The 19,091-nt window shown below is 43.5% G+C and overlaps 1 protein-coding gene across 1 annotated transcript in view; it reads left to right on the top strand.

The window, feature by feature from the left end:
- The first annotated feature begins 8,807 nt into the window (after positions 1–8,807).
- MED1 (mediator complex subunit 1) overlaps positions 8,808–19,091 on the top strand; it is a 28,017-nt gene continuing 17,733 nt past the window's right edge. Inside the window, exon 1 of the mRNA XM_075278238.1 lies at positions 8,808–8,911. The gene's annotated coding sequence lies outside the window, so the exon portion shown is untranslated. The remainder of the gene's footprint in view (positions 8,912–19,091) is intronic.

The raw sequence follows: 19,091 nt of genomic DNA on the forward strand, positions 1-19,091 counted from the left end.
GAGATTCCAGCACTCCATTGATGACATAAATGACTCCCCACTTGGCTACTGCAGCATACCATCGCTGTGGAAAGTCTGCATCAATTACGTAACCAGCTGCTAACATCACCACCAGAGCCCCAGACATGGAGGCTGGAGAAGATGACTTCAGTGCAGAAGGCCCACCAATGGAATGGAGTCATTTTCTACTTTAAACCAGAGTCTGCCCTTAACTTTTTTTTTTATGGCCTGGAATCCTTTTAATAATACATGGCAGTGTAAAGGATGTCTTATTGATAGACTAGGAATTCCTGATATTATAGTAATGTGGATATAATACTACTACTAATAAGTTTATTTATAGAGCACCAACATATTCTGCAGCACTTTACAAGTCAGAAGGTACATAATTAGACCATATTAGATAATACAATGTGACAAAATAATGAAATATTAAACAATAGGAGTGGGGCCCTGCTGGCAAGAGCTTACAATCTATAATATGTACAGTACACTGCCTTATTGCTGCACATACATTTCTTTGCTGACAACTAAGGGTTTCATCATATACATACAAGCTCTGGCAAGGGGCCATGGCTTGGCAATAAAGATTGTGACCCATCTATGAGGGCATGGCTTTAAGAGAAACTATAACCAAGTTGGAAAAGCCCAATGACATACTGGGGTAACTCTGGGGTTGGGGTCTCTGTGTGTTGTAGATCATTCAGCATTACCACCAACTTGTATACGCTAATTTGCATCAACTCTTAAGGGTGCATTTGCACAGAGTAACGTGCCGCGTGACCTGGTACGTATACGCCATGTGAGATTTTGAGCGCCATATACGCTCCCATTGATTTCAATGGGAGCCTGGATCGTATACGCCGCATTATTTTGTGGCCGTGATTTTGCGGCCGTGAAATCAATGGGAGCGTATATGGCGCTCAAAATCTCACACGGCGTATATGTGCCAGGTCACGCAGCACGTTACTCCGTGTGAATGCACCCTAAAGGGGCTCATGTCTTTAGAATGTCTGAACGGATTTGGATAAGTAAAACAATAAAAATTGTCAGGGTGACAGTGCCATTCAGATGATATATGCCATTGGGTTTTTCAGACCTGGTGATGTCCTTTTTTAAGATGTGCCGCAGTGTGCAAAATATTTGACAGAATTTTGTCACAAAATAGCTCAATATTACATAAAGAAACACCAACAACTGGTGAATCACCAGGTGTATATATAGATCCATAGCATAGAAAAAATTGGGTCTGAGCACAGCCCGGTATGATGGTATAATTTATGCCCATATGAAGTATATATGTGCTATATGTATGGTGTATTAGCTGTGTAGGGGTTATCTGTGGGGTTTGTGGTGAGTTCACGTATTTAGCACATGTATATATATATATATATATATATATATATATATATATATATATATATTATTCACTGTGACTCTGCCCCTATTCCTACATTTCATGCACATATAATATACAATATTGTGGTTACGTTTTGGTACTTACATGTACCTTTATGCCTCTCCCTCATCGTGCTCATTGGGTTTTATCTATTCCCCCATTCTAATTGAGTCTTATTGTATTTGTCTATGTATGTGCATTTTATCTAATAAAAGTTAATATATTTTGGTACCTGTGTAGACCTGGTGTTTTTTCTATGCTGTGGACAAAATAGCTCAACAAATAGGAAGTATAAAACTAGACAAAAGTGTTTTGAAATGCAAATTTATCATTCAGGATGAGCAACTTTGGTAAATTTTGCACATCTAGTCTAATGCCAGCCATACACTTTGGCTGTCAGTCGCCCATTGGACATTATTTTCCCCAGCTTTGTCGATTTGGTAGTTGTATTGGATAGCTGTGGATTGGAGAGTTGAAATCCTTTTGCCAAACTTAGTAGACATCGGGAAAGTTAAGAGGCCCCCATTCACATTAGATGGTCAGCTGCATCTGTTGAAATCAGCCGCCTCTGACGATATATATCTAAGGAATCCGGCCAGCTCACATTTACACTCTTATTATTTAGGATTATTAAATCTGCCCCAGTGTATATAGTTTTATCGTATATACTCATAGACGAACACTGACGTTCAGAGCAGTGGGGTGTGGGACCTCACAAGATGCATCTCACTGAGCACCATACCCCTTTGGCTCCTCTTGCTTCCTCCTGCAGCACCTGACTGCAAGGAGTTAGCTGAAGATGAGCTATAGAAAGTACATGAGAACTTTTTTTGGAATTTGCTGTGGATTTCACCTGCAGCCAGAGATGAAATCTGCAAGAAAATTTGCATTAAAAGTTTATATGTGAATTTACTTGCAGATTATTCAGACATACACAGGAAGGACAGGTAATAAATGATTGCCGGGAATCTCATGTCTTGAATTATGTAGTGAGAGGAACAGAGGACTCAGCACCCCCATTCTAGTAATCAGTTGGGGTCCCAGCAATCATACATTCATCATCCATCCTGTGAAGCCTCAAGTCTTTGAAATCTGTATCCAGATCATTCTGCCTGAGATTTTGTGAACATACCATTAACTGTTTAAGTACTTGCTATGTAAACTCACCACTAAAAAAAAAAAAGAAGGGGGGGCGGGGGAATATTTATACGCATCACTAACACTTCTGTTTTCTGGTCTACCAGGGAGTCTACTACATTGTTAATGGCAAACTGTTTGGCTGACGTAGATGTGAAGGTGGCAGACGTGTAAAATATTGATAGGTTACTAACTGACCACAGAGGTAACATTTTCTCTAATAATAGAAAGACCTCATTGTAATATCTATTTCATGGCACCAATGACACTGAAAGGGACCTTCACTCAGTGCATCATCAAAATAAAGTTTATTTTGGAAAATTGATCACCCAATCATAAAAATAGTCATTAGTTATTTATTCTTCATTGCTTATATAGCACAAGAATATACAGTATCGCCACTTTAGAACTATAATAAGTAAATGGTCATCTGGAGTGTCTTTCAATACCTTCAAATATGTAAGTATTGTCCATAGTACTGTACATATAGTTGTAATGGGGTAACAATCCATCTTCTGGTCATAACAACTTCGGTCATTGACTACAACTAATCTATAGTGAAGGAAAATGGTAAAGTATTAGGGAGCCTTCACAGAGTAAACTCGTTCAGAGTGAGCGGCGTTAAAACAGATCCCATTGACTTCAATGGGTGCCGGCATACGCGTGCTCCCCATTGAAATCAACGGGAGACTTTTTTACCTATTGCTTTTTATGTGATACGTGCGTATCACATTGAAAGCAATAGGTAAAAAAGCCTCCCGTTGATTTCAATGGGGAGCACGCGTATGCCGGCACCCATTGAAGTCAATGGGATCTGTTTTTTTACAGCGCTCACTCTGAACGAGTTTATGTGTCAGAATGTACGAGCGTAAACTCCATGTGAAGGCTCCCTGAACGAGTTTACGTTCAGAATGAGCGGAACATTTACTCCGTGTGAAGGCTCCTTTAAAGGGTAATGTAGTCCGACAAACTGCCAGAATGGATTGATAGGTAAAAAGATCCTGATTTGGAATATGCGATTTGTATCTTGTTGCTACTTGCAATCCCCCTGCAGTCAGCCTGGTACGTGTGCTGAATATATACCTGGGACTTCTAGTTAGAAATGTAATGGAAAAGACTCCTGAGTGTTTCAGAACACAGACAGTGACAGCAGGAGATGACAGCAGATGTGTGACGAAGCTTCTGGACCCAATGCATAATCTGTAATTGGGCTTTTACCTCCATTGTGCCATTTAGAATATTGGTATATTTGATGTGGCAGAAGGACCACTGGGGCTCCATCAGGGTCTGGTAGTGACTGCTATTGCTGCACCCCCTATAGTTACTAGTTACATCCCAAGTGAGTGACCAAAAAAAAAGGAAAAAAAAAAAAGGAAAAAAAAAAAAAAAAAAAAGCCATATTTAGAATCACAGTATTTTCAGCCTTTTACGAAAATTTGTGGTGTAAAACCGTACTATGTGCAGGGCAGGAGAAAGAGAGCTGCCCTCTCTACAGTGTAGCTTGCAGACTGGGGTCTGAACGCCCACGTTTAGCCACCAACTGTCTGGACCCTGGCATCTTTTAATGAGAGCAGCTGCAAGAAACACTCATCCTCTGACCACTGCCCTTTTATCCTGATACATTTCAGTTACTGATCCCTGCTGCCATTATTGTAACGCAATAGTGTAAAAAGGGCAGGATGGAAGGAGAGTATTCTCATGACTGCTGTAAATCTTAATTCTGTGTGTACTGGGGTAAAGTGTTTATATAGTGTGGGGTGCACTCTAACATTATACTTCATTTTTTTTAAACTGTAATTTTTATGAAAATTTTTTTTAATTACAGACAAGATGCAAAAATCAAACAAAAAAGAAACATCTGAGGAGGGGAGAGGCAGTAAACCAAACCCCTTAAAATGTTATAAGGAAAAAAAGACAAGACAAGGGAAATGTGAGGGAATCAGAGAGGGAAGAACAAGAGGGAGGAGGGTAGAGGTCAGAAACTACCCCATCATTAATGTCCCCACACAATATAATGCCCTTTAGTTCCCCTAACATAGTATAATGCTCCATTGTTTCCCCACCGTCTAAGTCCCCATTAGTGCCGCCACACAATATAATGATCCACCATATAGTATAATTCTCCTTTATATTGGTGACGCTAAGTTCACACCTGCGTTCAGGTCTCCATTCTGTGGTTTCCGACTTCTGCATACAAGAAGACGGAAACTACAGACTGGGTCCGGCCATGAGCAGCGATGAGCGTTTTATGCTCTCCGCCACGAAACCGTTTTTTTTTAAGCCGGACACAGAGTACTGCATGTCCGACTTTGTCTCAATTAAAAAAAAAAAAAAAAGTTTTGCGGCGGAGAGCATAAAACGCTCACCGCCGCTCAGCTTTCAAACCCATTCAAATGAGCGAGAAAGAGTCCTGCAGGTTTCCGTCTCCTGCCTCTGTTTTGTGCAGGAAACGGAAACCTGCAGAACGGAGACTGGGCGCAGATGTGAATGAGCCCTGAAGGCATCTATGGGACATTATACCATGTAGAGGTCAATAATGGACCTTTCTGTACATGAGACTTAACAGTTAGCTAATAACCCCTCTTTTTACTTCATTAATCTGTATATTAAGGTTAAAGCGGTACAAATATTATAGACGAAAAAGGAATGAAAGAAACGTTTCTAATATCTTCTCTAGCGTACTAGTTAGTAACACTCCAACACCACAAAAAGTTAAATTATTATTATTATTTTTTTTTTTTTTTTTGGGGGGGGGGGGGGGGGTGTTCCTCAATTTTTTTTATTTTTGCCTAAATCTAGGGTTTGTTTTTTATCATACATGTCATATCATCTGAAATGTACAGTAATTAAACTTTTTAGATATGCCTCACCACTTATTAACTCTTCTCTGCCACTTTCTGATCATAATCTTCTATCTCTCACCATCAGTACTCTCTCCTCTTCACAAGACACCCCGATCCATTACACATATAGGAATTTGCATGCTATCGACACCCGGCACCTCTCAGATACTCTACAGCAGGGGCCCGGCGCTGCACCTCTAATGGGGCGGCAGCCCGGGCGATTTTTTTCTTACTTTTTTTTTTTCTTTGAACCAGCTGCCGCTCTCCGTGCGCTGGTTCAGACGTCTATGTATCAGCGTAGGCCGCATCATCATGCCGCCTACGCTGATACGTAGACGTCTGATGAGAGAAGAGGACCGTGGAGGCAGCAGGAGCAGCAGCAGCGCGATCGGTAAGTATATTTTTTTTGGTTTTATTTACCAACCTCCCCGGACCTGATCACTGCCGCCCTCGCTTCTCCTTGTACTATAGGCCGCGGAGGCCGGGAGTGAATAGGCCCGGGCCAGGCCGCGATCCCACTGCCACTATTATTATAAACCCCGAGTATAATAACCGGAGCACCAGGGGAGGTGAGGGAACATAAACAATGTTACTTACCTCTCCAGGATCCAATGTTAATCCTAGCTGGCTTCGAGCGTATATGGTAATGCCCAGACGTCACGTGGTCTGGTATATTACCATATAGGCCCAAAGCCTGTGCTAGCAGTACCATATAGGCCTGAAGCCTGTTAGGATTAAAGGGATTCTACCACTAAAGCAACATTTTTTCTAATTACCACGTCGGAAAAGCCTTAAAAAAGGCTATTCCTCTCTTACTTTTAGACGTGGTCTCCGCGGTGCTGTTCCTTAGAAATACCGGTTTTAACCGGTATGCAAATGATTTCTCCCCGAGAGCTCACTGCAGCGCCGCTTCCATCTTCAGCTGCAACCCCGCCTCTTCTGTCTTCCGTCTTGGTCCAACTCCCGACGCCTGTGCAGTATGCTCCTGTATTGAAGAGCAAGAGCGGCCTCCCAAAAATGGCCGCCGGCGTCGCCAAAGAAGAAAGAAAAGGAAGGCGTGACAGAAGATGACGTCGGACAGTGCACGACCACCCACCATGCACCGGGTTTTTTTAAATGCTTGTTTGGTACCAGCGGAGGTAGATTTCCAACTTCACTTTTACTATGTTTGGTTCCTTGAAGGTCTCCCTTCCATCCGCTTTAGAGAAATTGTGTCCAGCAGGTACCTCCATGAGAGGTCTTATAACCACTATATACCAGATCCTCTCCTCACCCTCCCCTACCCATAGATATATGTCTAAATGGGAAGAAGCGGTCACCTGATTTTTCATGGCCAGTGGCAGATAATAGGCCGGGGACGTGAAAAGATTAATTAAAAAAAAAAAAAAAGTGTCATACATGTCCCAGGTGCTCCAGTGCAAATGAGCAGCTTCAGTGGACACATGTGGTAGGACCTGACCACACTGGGAGACGACACCAGAGAACAAGGGAAAGGAGAGTATGTTTTTTTAAAAAAACATTTTTTCCCCCCATCCTATTAAAATTTTAATTTTTTTTTGCCTGGACAACACCTTTTATTTACCCCCCAAACACCAGGATAAGAAATCTGTTAAACTATTTCTCACAGCAGCAAAGACCCTCATAGCATTACTTTGAAAGAGTTTTGCCCTTTATCGAGTGCGGACCCCCTGACCCATATGAAAGATGTTCGCAGTCTGTCAAGAACGTCCTTCTCCTCAGCAGCACCTATCGTGCTGTACAGTGTGAGTGGCGCGATAGGCGCTGCTGTGGAGGACGTTCTTGACAGACTGTCAGGAACGCCCTTCTGACTGTAAAGAGCTACGGTACCAGGACCGAAAGCTCTTTAACCCGGGGCACAGATCGGGAAAGCTGACCGTGCGCCAAATTCAGTGCACGGTCGGCTTTCCAGCAGTATATAGAACTGCCTGTGCCCCAAACCATGAAAGGTCCTCTGTAAATAGAGGCTTTCTAGTCGATTTCGTCACCATGAGGTAATTATATACTGCAGGCCCTCTGATGATTCCCCTGAACCACCTTATGATCCCTTTCTTCCTCCCCGCTTTCTCTCTATGTCACTACTTAGTCTTCTTTCTTTTTATTTTGTTACTGACTGTCAAATATTCTTTGTATCATTCAATAGTGAGCCCATTTGCACCTTTTTATATAATAAAAGTTCTAATAATTCTAAAAAAATTAAAGTTGAGAAAAAAAAACAACTGATGGATCGCTGGAGGGGGGACATTAAACTGTGGAGGCAGCTGGAGGTGGACATTAATCTGTGGGAAGAGGTGGACAGGGACTTTATACTGCAGGGGGTAGCTGGACAGAATGGGGGAACTAGAGGGTGGACATTAAACCGTGGGGGTAGCTGAAAGGGGTCTTTATACTATATATAGGGGTAGTTGAAGGTGGATATTAAATTGCGGGGGCAACTGGAGAGGGACATGAAACCGTTGGAGCAGCTGCAAGGGAACATTATATTGTGAGGGCACCTAGAAGGACATTATAAATGTGTGGGCATATTATGTTAGGGTGATTGTAGGGGCACTAAGGGGGGACAAAGAGAAATGGATGGGTGGAGTCAAAGTGGAGGTAGGTGGGACGTAATTCGCAGCAGGGCACACAATGTGCCACATTCTCTCCTTTTTACCCGTTGAAACTTGGGAGGTATGTGGATCAGGTACGTCTGGTGTGGTGATGAAACCTTTGCACTGGGTCCTACAATGTGTTAAAGCGACCTTGGGCATAAGCCTCAAACTAATGTTCGGGTATCTGTTTCTCAAGTCCGCTTTGGGACCCAAAAAACAGAAATCCTATCTGCTTAAAAAGCGGTTACCTGTGGAACCCCCCCGACCCCATAGACTAGAATTGGGTCCGCTGGATTTCCGCCGAGGTCCTGCTTACAGGACTTCTCTCTGCCCATTTTAAATGGAATGGGAGACTCAAACAGCAGTGTGAACCTGGTGTTAGTGGGTAAACCTCATCGCCTCCTTATAATGTAGCCATGGCGGCTATGACCTATAGGTTTTAGAATGGGGATCCTAAGGGATTCTGTTGACATTATGTTCCATTTGTTTCTCTTTATACTTTTTTTCTTTTTATACTTTTTCTAAATTTTTAGCCTGCACTATTTGTACGACTAAGAATAGTAAAAAAAAAAAAAACACAGGAAAAAAATAAATCTGCATGTGGTTGGTTGCAATGGGTGATATCCCTTTCCTACGTGAGCTCAGCCACCTCTATAGGTTTCCTGCTAAATTCAACGGGGAAGGAGATGACTGCCATCTAGCGTAAGTGGCCTGCGTTACACTCGTTGCCATGGTCACGGAGGAGGCCTGCTCTGCTGTGCTCTCGCGTTTCATCTCCGAATCACTACGATGATCTCGTCGCAGTCTCGCGAGATCAATGGGCAATCGACGCTGTGGCTGCGGCGGAGGTTCCGGGTGCTGGGAGAGGGGAGCAGGCCGCGGCCACCCGTGTTGGAGATAGACCCGGGGTAACCAGGCACAAGGTGAGTGGAGAGGACCCCTCTATAAGAGAGGACCAAGGAGAGGCCTGGACTCGGCTCTCTCAGTACTCTAGGCGCCATTACGGGTGTAGAGAATCCAGTCCTTGGGAGATGAGCGCCCTCCTTATGAATGGAGGCGGGTGTGTGTATGGGGTGACGCCTGCTGCTTGTGTGTACTACAGCTGTACAGACCATTAACCCTTTCTGCATTCGTTCTATAACACGGATAGCCCTGATCATAACTCTTGATGCTTATGTGATGATACAGTTCCTCCTGGCAGGCTCCATGTGAAAGAGCTTATGGCTGTGAGCGGATCTTACTATCTGTTGTAGCTTCTCAAGTCATTGGCTTCCAGTTCTATGCATAGTTCTGGTGCTTCTAGCAAAGAAATCTCATATGCAACTTTTTTTTTTTTTTTAAATATCTTATTGCTCACATATAATCCCTCCGCTATTATCCTCTGAATGCTGACTATATGTACTAGGTAAAATACTTCCTTTATGCTAAGGCCCCATGGGCCGTAAGCACAAATCTATGGCCCTGCGGAAAGAACCGCGGTGTGAACGCACTGTGGTTCTTTCCTCAGTGCTTTCAACAGAAAGTTTGCAGAGTTTTCCCTCTGCGGACTTTCTGTTACAATTATATCTATGGAAAAGCCGTCGGCATAGCTATAATGGACATCCTGCGATTTGCAAAGCTGCAACGGCTTTGCATATCCCAGCGTGTCCGCACTGTTTTTTTCCGCAAAGTGGGCATGGGATACCTGTGTATTTTGTACGTAAGCCCCCAAATGTAAAGCACCATGGTGCTATATAAACAAACAATAATAAATCATCCCATCCCCTTTGCTTGCACTGTAAAACGCAGCGATTTTTCCTGCAGCGTCTCCGCTGTGGGCAAATCGCGGCGTTTACGTCCCGTGGGGCCCCGGCCTTAGACTGTGGCCTCAAGTTGCAAATACGCAGTGTTTACACCGTGGCAAAAAAACAGCAGTTTCACAGTACATGAAAAACTGATGGGATTTTGGGTAATACAGTCCACATATTGCAGAAAAAAAATCCACAGTGGAAAAGCTATGTTTTTAAAAATCTCACCCTGTCAATTGTACTGGTGGAAATGTTGGTGTTTTCTATATAGTTATAAGGGCAGAGGAAATCTCTGCAAAAATGCAACAAAAAAATGATGCAGAACCCCCCCAGAAAAAAAACAAACAAAAACCCCCCAACATTTCTGCCATGTTTTTTGGCTGGGCTTCACTCTGTGGGGCCTAAATGGGTTTCTGGACTTAATTGATGACATGTTCTTAAGCTAGGTCAGTGATTGAAGATGTGGGGATCTGACCTCCACACCCCCATAGATCAGTTGTTTGAAGTCACACCTGGGACCCCTGCAATTCTTTAATTTTACACCTATTTTAAGAGTAAGGCCAGTTGCACACAACTGTTGCAGGTATCAGCGGGCTATATGTGTTTTTCGAGGATAGCACACTGACCCATTTTTTTCTATGGGTCAGTGTGCTATCCGTGAATTACACGGTTATGTGTGCAGGATAATTAGCTAATTAGCATATGAATGAAAGACTTATTCAAACACTACTGAGGCAATTTACATACAAAGGGTAGGAGTGGAATAGCCTTTCTAAAGCCGATGCAAGGATGTGATTAGTTAAAAATTACTTTCACCAGTGATGGAGCCACTTTAAAAGAATTTTGCTGTAACTGGCCCCTTTACGCAAGTAATGCTTTATTGGTAGTTGCAGTAGAGGCATCTAGAGTAACAAGGCAAGTGTAGGGCAGTGATAATTTATCAAAAATGTATACTTACCCATATCCCTCAAGCAGTCATACTGTGGGGGTAACCTGAGGGGGCCATGACACGATGGGGGCAACTTAGGGTGGGTTGACCTCCCCCACCACTTCCTAGATTCAATCTTGAGCTTCCTGTATTCCAAAGCCTTCCTTCTCTATCAACAGGGAAGGAATAGCAAGTTAGGAAGGAGGCAGTCACCTAGTGGCAGCAACTTTAGCCATGTTTTCCAAGCAAATGACAGCAGTTTTTTATTTTTTTTTTAAATAAAGTGCATTACATTTTGGTTCAGAGTCACATGATCTATTATGGGTACCCAAACTTTCATAGAGCCATGTATATTCTGGCAGTATTTGCGTTATTAATAAATGTTATACTATACTTCAGTAACATGGGAACCTGCATATAAATATTCCAGTCATAACTGTCTTGTCAACCAGTGATCTCTCTGGAAATAGTACAGATAGAACTACAACCTTTTTATAATGCCAAATACGCTATTATATACAATATTATAACTGAAGTGACCATCCCCCTCCCCACCCTCATATTCTCTTCGTTATACACAAGCTCAGGCGATTAAGCGAAAAACAATGTTAGCCTGGATAACAAAACAATGATAGCTGAAATAAACGGGAACAAAACCAGTCTCAAAATCAGTTTCATTATTATATTTGCAAGGTTCCACCTGCAGTTTTGTTTGGAGCTGAAACTGCTATTTCTGAACCAAAACTGTTATTATACTAGTAAGTAAATATATACTAACATACTAATCATACTATTATAGGTGGGGGTCCAGGGGGTCTCCTGGGCTCTGGCAAGACTCTTCTCTTCTGGGCTTCTGACTGATGTATAGTCTCAAATCTGACATCAGTCAGAAGAGAAGAGGGAATCACACCTGAGCCCAGGATAGTTTATGTTTCATCACCTCCCCTGGGCCTCTGCTTATTATACTCTGTGGTCTGAAGGGACCCCAAAGTATAATAGCAGGTTCAGCTCAGACATGTTTATTCCAAGTGAAACAGCTAGACGACTCTCACAAGGTTTGCCCAGAACTTACTCTTATGTTAAAAGGGGTGTGGCCTAAATCGTCATCAATCATAATCAAGGTAAAGGTGGGGGGGGGATTTAACAGAAAGGAGACAATTTGTTAGTGAAGTATATTACATAATTTATTAAAGGGGCTTGTCCTGGACCTGAAGCTATACACAGGATAGGTCATCAGTATCATATTGCTCATGGGTCCGACATTGTCCTGATCAGATGTTTTGGCCACCTAAAGCCATATTCTAGGTATTCAGCCCTGCTCCATATACTCTATACAGCCTCTAGTATGCACAGTGTAGTGATGGCACATTGAATTGCAGCCCCATTTCACTTTAATATGTGCAGGGCTTCTTCCGACCGTATTCCTAGTGTATGGTTCACAGAGGCTGAAACACCTGATCAGGATAGGGGTCATAATGTTGGACCCAAACCAATCTGATACTGATGAATTGGATAGGCCATCAATATCCATTGCCTTTAGGTCCTGGAAATCCCTATTGGGGTCTATTCACACAGAGGAAAATGGTGAGGAATTTGATCTGAAATTCCACACCAAATTGCTCACCATTTTCCTCCATGTGACTAGACCCTTCAGCTGAGGCCCCACACTGCAGAAATGCAGCTTTTTGAGCCAAAGCCAGGAGTGGATTGAGCAGAAGGGAGAAGTGTAAGAACTTCCTATATATTTCCCATTCCTTTTGTAGCCATTATTGGCTTTGGCTCAAAAAGCCACAGCAAAAAAAGTAAAATAAAAAATAAAAGTTGTGTTTCTGTAACGTGTGGATCCAGCCTTAAAGGGGTTGTCCCACATCGCATACTCACCAGTCTTCGTTGCTGAAAAATCTTCTGTCTTCCGGCTTTGTTGCGTCATTGGTTGGCGGGGTCACATATGCAAAGCCAAGCGGCGAAATGCCGCTGCCCCTGCGTGCACGCTCATAGACCAGTCTAGCCTTCACAATGCGAATACAGACCCGACATCCGCCCCTCTCCATTACTGCAGATGCCAGGTCTGTATTCGCATTGTGAAGGCTAGATTGGTCTATGAGTGCGCACGCAGGGCCAGCGGCATCTCGCCGCTTGGCTTATGCATATGTGAATATGTGACCCGGTATCCGCTGTAATAGAGAGGCAGATGCTGGGGAGTGTAGACGCCGGCACAGATGCACAGAAGCCGGCACAGATGCCTCCATCGCTATGCTTCTGCCCTGCATGAATTTTATTGGCGTATTTTACTTTTTTTTTTTTTACTTTTTTATTAACTTAAAAAAAAATAAAATTTCAGATGGTGTCCCCCATAAGGTCATAAGAGACCTTTGGGGACATCTGATCACTTTTCTCTTTGTTAAGGAGGCTGATTTCTCCTATAACTGGGGCTTGTACATTAGCATACAGTATACAGGGCTGATCTGGGTCCTGTAGGATCCAGCAGCTCTTGCATGACACTGAGCCCGGCAGATCATGTGACTGCCGGGTCAGAGGGCGGCTGCATCATGGTGGCGCCCATAGCTGTGTATATAGTGCTTACTGAGCGCTGTATACACAGCGATCGAGAAGGCAGGGAAGGGAATAAACCTTCCCTGCCATCTCTCAGCTAGCTCCAGCTGAGGTTTCAGCCAGCTCCCAGGATCAGCAGCTGCATGATCTTGTGCAATAGCTGTCTTCTGACAGGACGTACCGGCATGTCCTATCAGAACAAGGCAACCACTTCCCTGTCTGATATAGTCTATGGGCGGGCCAGAATTGGTTAAATAAGACTAAGCTTGAAAAGTTAGTGAGTATTGGGGATACTGGAAAGGGTGAAAGCTTATTGGTGGGTGTTATACTGTGCTGTAGTGTTCAAATGAGTACTGCTGTAACTATGGTAATTTTTAATGGTTGCACAGTGATCTGACATTTTGCCACTTAGCTGTGTGACCACGCACCTTGTTTCCATAAGGTCTAAGCAAAACCTTAAGGGACTGGATTTAAAAGGGTTGTGCCATCGCACACATACCCTCTCCACAGGGTAGGGAATAAGTATCAGATCGCTGAGGATCTGACTTCTGGAACTAGGAACATAGGGATCAGGAAGCCCCCAAATCTTCTCTGTGAATGAAGCACCAGTCTGCATACAAGCCTGGTCGCTCCATTCACCTCTGTGGGGCTGCCAGGATTGCAATCTCTGGAGACCCTTTGAAGAGAATGGCGTGCCACTCACTTGTGCTTTATTCACAGGGATGATTCAGGGGGACTCTCTCGGTCCCTGTTCTCCTTATTTCTAGGGCTTCCATTGCTCTCACCTTATCCCCTCTCCACAGGACAGAGACGAAGTGTATGTAGTGGTAAAATCTCTTTAGACCAGGGCCCTCGTTGTGAACACCCAGGGTTATTGTGGCAAAATCAGCACCACAAAACTGTGTGAATGCACCCTTAGGCTAAGGCCTCACGGTGCAGAACCACAGCTTTTTTTTGTTGCAGTTTTTTGAGCCAAAGCCAGGAGTGAATTTAGCAGAAGGTAGAAGTATAGGAGCCTCCTATATATTTCCCATTCCTTTTGTAGCCATTCTTGGCTTTGGCTCAGAGAGCAACAAAATCTGCAACAAAAAAAAGCTTCGTTTCCGCAACGTGAGGCCTTAGCCTTACAGTACCTGCAAAGTCGATGAGATTCTAACTCATCCCATCCACACATTGCAGAAAGATATCCACAGTGGAAATGTTGCCATTTCAAAGCATTGTGTTTTTTGTACATTGCAGCATGTAAATTATACCTACGGAAAGGCTGGCAGTTTCTTATAGATATAAGAAAAGCAAAAAGCCCACAGAGGAAAACGCTGCAGAAAAAAAAAATGCTGCAGAATCTGCAACACTAAGTTGCGTTTCCGTGGCAAAAAGTAAAAAAAAAAAAAAAAAAACTAGTGTTTTACAGTCAGAGCAAAGTACACTACAGACATTCCATGATTTCCAAGACTGGTGCAGTTAGGAAATCGCAGCATGTCAATTTTACCTACGTAAACACCAGCGGTTTCCTCATAGGTATAATTGAAGCAGAAAGTCCGCAGAAGAAAACTCTACGATCTTTCTGTCTAAAGTGCTGCGGGAAGAACCGCAATGCGTTGCTGCCACATTTTTTCCTACAGTTCTTTTTTGCTGCAGCACAGACACCACGTGGGGCCTTATGGTGCATTCACATGGAGGAAAATGGTGAGGAATTTGGTGTGGAATTTCAGCGCTGAAAAAAAGCCTCCCATTGACTTCTAGCAGAAAAAAGAACCCATTGAAGTGAATAGGAGGCTTTTATTCAGCACTGAAATTCCACACCAAATTCCTCACCATTTTCCTCCGTGTGAATGACCCTTAGCCTTAAAAGGACACTTTCTTGTTTTCTGCCTGGGATCCTTATGTGTTGAGCTTTTGGTTTCCAGTCTAGTTCCAACATGAGTTCAAAACCAGCAGTTAAACTCAGTCATTGTAATAGTAATGCCAGACTGCCTATACACTACTGAACATAAGGAGGAAGGGGGCAGATGCTGGTTCTGATCACATGACCTGATGTTGGAATTGAACTGGAAGAACATTGTTCAACATATTAAGAATCTGGGCAATGAGTAGATTACAAAGAGTCCCCGGAAGAATTTTTTACATTAGAAAAAAGAACTTGCGTTTTCCAGAAACAGCACCTCTCCTGTGCATAGACTGGTATTGCAGTCACTTCAATAAGTAAGAGTTGCAAAACCAGACACATCTAATGAATAAACTGGAGCTGTTTCTTAAAAATAATGCAGTCTTTTTGTAGCCTAATGTCTGTTTCATGGGAAGCAAGGACTACTATGATGACTGGAGTCCCTGCCTCCCCGAGGGACTAAGGTCCCCTACTGAAAGCAAGATTAGTAGTCCCGGTAGATTAGATCAAGTATTTATAAGCCTAGAGAAATCCTTCAGCGTCCATTCACACAGAGGAATATAGTGAGGAATTTGGTGTAGAATTTCAGCTGAAATAAAGCCTCCCATTGACTTCAATGGGTTCCTTTTTCTGCTAGCAAGATCTATTCCACGCCAAATTCCTTACCATTTTCCTCCTTGTCAATGGAGCCTAAAAGTGCAAGGATAGAAGAGGATTTTAGGCTTTTTTTTGTTTTCTAGAAACTGCAGCACTCCAGTCTTTGGGTTGTGTCTGCTAGTTGACAGATCTGGAGTCCAATTAGTTAGGCAAACAGTACTTTAAGGGTAGGAGATATAGGGATAATACCTCAGGAGTAGAAGAAACCGTGGTCAGTCATTTGCAGAGTTTGGTACACAGGAGCAGTGGATCAGCCATAGTCAGATGTTTGCAGAGTTTGTACACAGGGGCTCAGCAGTGAGGCTGAGGGTCAGCAAGGAATAAAGTGCCATAATAATCAGGAGCAAAATGGAGAAGGCTGTGGGTTTATATGGGATTAGCTTAACTGTGATTGGCCACAGAGCAGGTGAGATCCATAAGCCAGTCACTACAATGGAGAAGATCAGACTGACACTGGGTTCACACTAGCGCCCGGACTCCGTTTTCAGGTTTCGAAACCTGTCAGACCGGGTCCGGCCGTGAGCGCCGGTGAGCGTTTTATGCTCTCCGAGGCGAAACCGTTTTTTTAAAACCAGACACAGAGTACTGCATGTCCGACTCTGTGTCCGGTTTAAAAAAAAACGGTTTCATGGTGGAGAGCATAAAACACTCACCGGCGCTCATGGCTGGACATCTTTCAAACCCATTCAAATGAATGGGTGAGAGAGTCCTGCAGCTTTCCGTCTCCTGCTCAGTTTTGTGCATGAAACGGAAACCTGCAGAACGGAGACCGGGCACAGATGTGAACAAGCCCTAAGCAAGGCACAGGGCAATCAGATTTCTCAATGGTATAATGGTTAAGGCTGTAGAACATAGTCAAGAGGTCAAGGGTTCAAGGCCCAGGGAGTTCAGTTCCTGATACTGCTATTACAGCTTTTTAATGGACATATCCTGCAATACCAGACTCATGGTAACAAAAGAGGGGCGCGGTTTCTTGAGAACTTTTTTTTTTTTTTTGGTAATCTCACACAGCCCCTTTAATTTGGATTGTCAATACAGTGTCAATAAAACTTAGTGATATATAAGATCTGGTGTAGATGAAGTCTACAGGTTTGGCTACCATAGGTTGATGTTATTGAGTGAGCTGTTTGGGATGGGTTATTGTGTCCCTCAATCTTTTAAGTGATGATCCTTTTTAATAAAGGCGTGTTCCCGTCTTGGACATTTATGTTATATCCTCAGAATATTTCATAGATATTCGATAGATGTGGGTCATACCTCTGAATCACACATCTGTCATGAGAATAGGGACCTCCATCCACGATTGTTGCGACTGGATAGGTGGCTTACAGTCAAGTTTATAAGAGTATATTAAACAACTCAGTGGCTCAGTGGTTAGCACTGCAGCCTTGCAGTGCTGGGGTCCTGGGTTTGAATCCCACCAGGAACAACATCTGCAGTAAATTGTATGTTCTCCCCGTGTTTGCGTGGATTTCCTCCCAGTCTACAAAGACATACTGATAAGAAAATAAATGTACATTGTGATCCCTGTATGGGGCTCACCAAAAAAAAAGTTTATAGGAGTATATGTGAATAGAAACATCCATGCTGGCACAGCTACCTCTAGTCTCCAGTGACTGTAGCCACAAGTCAGGGGACCCCCATTCTCAACACTGGTGTGAATCTCAGAGTTGAGAGTTGCACCTATTGGCTGTTTCTAGCATATCCTGTGGAGAAGAGAATACCCTTTTCAGTTGTATTTGACCTATATCAGACAGTATTTCAGACATATTCTCCATCACTTTGTTAATACATTTTGCTGTCCAGATCTGAACTAATCTCAACAGTCATGTAGACAGTACTTGTAGACATTTTGGCATGGACACTTCACTGGCTATCCTCCGAATATATTTTGACTACTCCTTGAGAACCCGACTGATGCAAGGTTTACACTAGTATTGCCTATCCACTGGTTGGGTCCATTGTTCACAATGAGAGGTGGAGTGCTAAAATAGCCCAGCGGACCACATTGACTGTAATTGGGTCTGTCGAGTGTCTGTCGTTTTAAAAAGCCCCCTGCAGGTGCAGATGTGAACATAGCCTGAGTAGAGCAGACTTTGGTAGCACAGTAAGGAGATATATAGTTAGCTATAGAGGACATATACAGTGCCCTATAGATGATGATAGGTGATGATGCGGTTTGGGGGTGCTAAATGCTGCTTCTGTAGTTCAGAAAAGAGCATGTGTTTAGTACTATAGATGAAGGGATCTGGCATTGAGCAGTGCTCCTCCAGTCACTGTAGGAGAGTTATCTTAAAGAGGACCTTTCATCAGATCAGGCACATGCAGTTCCATATACTGCTGGAAAGCTGACAGTGCGCTGAATTCAGCGCACTATCGGCTTTCCCAATCTGTGCCCGGTGTAAAGCGCTATCGGTCCCGGTACCGTAGCGCTTTAGTGTCAGAAGGGCGTTTCTGACACTTACCCAGGGACGCCCTTCTGCCCAGCAGCGCCTATCGCACTGTACTGTGGAGCGGGGAGGAACGCCCCCTCTCTCTGCTCACACAGCTCGTCCATAGACGAGTATTATCAGGTGAGGGAGGGGGCGTTCCTCCCCACTCACACAGTACAGCGCAATAGGCGCTGCTGGGCAGAAGGGCGTCCCTGGCTAAGTGTTAGAAATGCCCTTCTGACTGTAAAGCCCTACGGTACCTGGACCGATAGCGCTTTACCCGGGGCACAGATCGGGAAAGCCGACAGTGCGCTGAATTCAGCGCACTGTCAGCTTTCCAGCAGTATATAGAACTGCCTGTGCCCAAATCGGTGAAAGGTCCTCTTTAAGGCTCACGTGTACCTCTAAAGCTCTGTTCACATGAACAATATTAAAGGCTTTCGTATAGCTGCATTAAAATCAATTCATTTCCTTTGGGCTGTTTACGAGACCGATTTCATGATGGTCCATTAAAGAATTGGATATGTCTTATTTTTGCCTGATTTTCACCGGTGCTCACGAACACAAAATGGTTCATGGCCATTTCCACCTTGGTTGTCTGAATAGAGCCTAAGGCTTTGTTAGGCGTCTTTCAAGTTCTATCAAGAAAGCTGGACACAATAGACTAGTGTGTCAACCTATTGTCTCTAATACAGTGCTGGATCCCCTGATGTGAAAGCAAAAGATCCCATTATACTCAGTGGGGTTCATTGGCACCATTCATGTCCATCATAAAACTGCTGCATTATTTTATAGATTATCTTATCTTATAGATGCCCTTATTTAAAGCATATCTTTGTAAGCCCCTTTCCAGCTCTTGTC

This window comes from Leptodactylus fuscus, chromosome 6 (genome assembly GCF_031893055.1).
Source record: "Leptodactylus fuscus isolate aLepFus1 chromosome 6, aLepFus1.hap2, whole genome shotgun sequence".
In the NCBI taxonomy this organism is placed as follows: domain Eukaryota; kingdom Metazoa; phylum Chordata; class Amphibia; order Anura; family Leptodactylidae; genus Leptodactylus; species Leptodactylus fuscus.